Raw genomic sequence first — 2,483 nt, forward strand, 5'->3', positions numbered from 1 at the left:
GCCGCCGCCGCTGGCCGTGAGCGATCGAAATGCCTTTCCTTGTGCTCGCCTTTCCATCAACTTTGCAAATAAAGCAAATCTTTGGCAATAAAAGCACTGCAAAAAGGAACGAGTACACGGGGCTAACAGCTGGCTTGCCTGATAGCCTATCAACCCGCGGAAATGCCTTGTGAATAGAGAAAACGGAAAGGAGGGCGATCGTGGCTCGACTCATCTCGCCTGCGAAAAATTGAATCTCTCCCGCGCCCGACGAATGGCAATCCCACAGACGCAAGACAACGATAATGCCTTCCCCTATTCCGGCGAACAAGCACACGCACGCACGCACGCACGCACGCACACACACACACACACACACACACACACACACACACACACACACACACACACACACACACACACACACACACACACACACACACACACCTTCAAGACGCGCACGCACAGACTGGCCAAGACCTCCCCCCCAAAAAAAAAAAAAAAAAAAAAAAAATCGCCCGCTCGCTACCTGTTCGGGCGAGCTGGCGACCAAACCTGACAAGTGGCCTTGGGCGGCCGAGTGCCGGACGGACGTAAATGAGTCGGCCGACCTGAATTTAATAGAAGAATCTTCATCAATCAATCCGGGCGCCGGGACCAGCGACGCCAGCAGGATGAGAGCCCCGGCCGCCTTTAAAGGAGTCGTGCTTTTCTAATCCACAAGGAGAGAGAGAGAGGGGGGGGGGGGTATTGGCGAATCCATAACACTCCCCGACACTGGGGGAGAAGAAACGCATTCCACGCACAAACAAAAGCCAACAAACAGACAAATAAATGTACCAATCAGAGCTATACACGGCAAACAAGGCCAATATAACCGCGGCTGAAACGAAACGCGTGTTAAAGAGGCCAACAAACTTTGCGGATTTAAAGTGGAGTTATCTACAAGCTGGAAGCCATTTTCCCGCCGGTCTTTTGAAGGCCAGGCAAGAGAATTCGACCGAAAAAAAACGAACTTTGGCGGATCATATCCTACGGATAAGAAGCTAAAAAGAGAAAGTGCTTTTTCTTAATTTTTTCCTCATCATATCCGACTTCGTTCTACTTTCCCAGGAAAGAAGGGAAACCCAGCCACTTCCTTGCTAACCCCACCTTTAATCAAAAGGATATCAATAATAAAGATTAATAATAATAATAATAATAATAATAATAATAATAATAATAATAATAACAATACTACTACTACAAATAATAATAATAATAATGACAACAATAATTAATCAAAAAGAATAAAAATAGCTAAAACCATTCAATACAAACAACAATAACAATAAACATTATTGTCATTAAACAACCGAAACAAGAATTGATGATGATAATAATAAATACCAGATAACAATAAATAATAATAATAATAATAATAATAATAATAATAATAATAATAATAATAATAACAATAACAATAATGATATAATAATAATAATAATAATAATAATAATAATAATAATAATAATAATAATAACAATAATAATATAATAATAATAATAATAATAATAATAACAATAATAATAATAATAACAATAATATAATAATAATAATAATAATAATAATAATAATAATAATAATAATAACAACAACAACAATAGCAGCAACAGTAACAATACAAAATAACAAAAAGATGATTAACATAACAAAAAGAACAATCACAGTATCAACCGCATCAGAAATAACTGACTAAATTGGCGCTTGTGAGCAAGCACAGCAAAATGCACTCGAAATACACTGGGTTCGACGTGGCAGAGCATTCAATACCCGAACGGATACAATGCACTGGGCCGAAGAGGGAAGGTGAGCGGCAGGCGGGTGTGGTTTGCAGGAAGGTGTGGTGCAGTACATAGATGTGTGGCGTGCGGAGTGGCGTGCGGGGAGTGAGTGTGGGGCTGTAGATCAATGCCGGCCGCCACCCCGGTAATGAGACACCTTCTATGACGGAGTATCCTCGCACACCCGCTTAAAACTCCCACTCCTCCACTTCAGCTCGCTTCGCAGGATTTCCCTCCCAACCCCGCCGTCGTCACTCCCGCAGCCGGCTTGCATGGGGGTTCCTGAGGGTTCCTGAGGGCGTCGGCGCTAAAGCCTTGTTCATTTCCCCCCAACCGCGACCGCCGTGACGGAGTTCGAGGGAATGGCCGCTGGAAAAACAGGCCCGCGTCCACGTGAAGCCGACCAAGCCTTAGAACAGAAGGAAGAACGTCGAGCTGTTGGAAAGACAGACAGACAGGAACGCGAGTCGGACTGTGAGCCGAATCCGAATAGAAGGAAGGAACGCACGCACACACAAACGAACGGTCCAGTCAAGCACGAAGGAATAATATCTTTCTATTTCTCTATTTCTACTTCCCTGACAGATCGACCCTTTTATTCGCTGGCTCAGTGTCAGTACGGGATAAAAGTCGAGAGTCGAGCACCGGTTTCCCAGCGCCTTCCGGGGCTTCAGCAACGCC

The sequence above is a fragment of the Penaeus vannamei genome, chromosome 18 (assembly GCF_042767895.1).
Source record: "Penaeus vannamei isolate JL-2024 chromosome 18, ASM4276789v1, whole genome shotgun sequence".
NCBI classification, from domain to species: domain Eukaryota; kingdom Metazoa; phylum Arthropoda; class Malacostraca; order Decapoda; family Penaeidae; genus Penaeus; species Penaeus vannamei.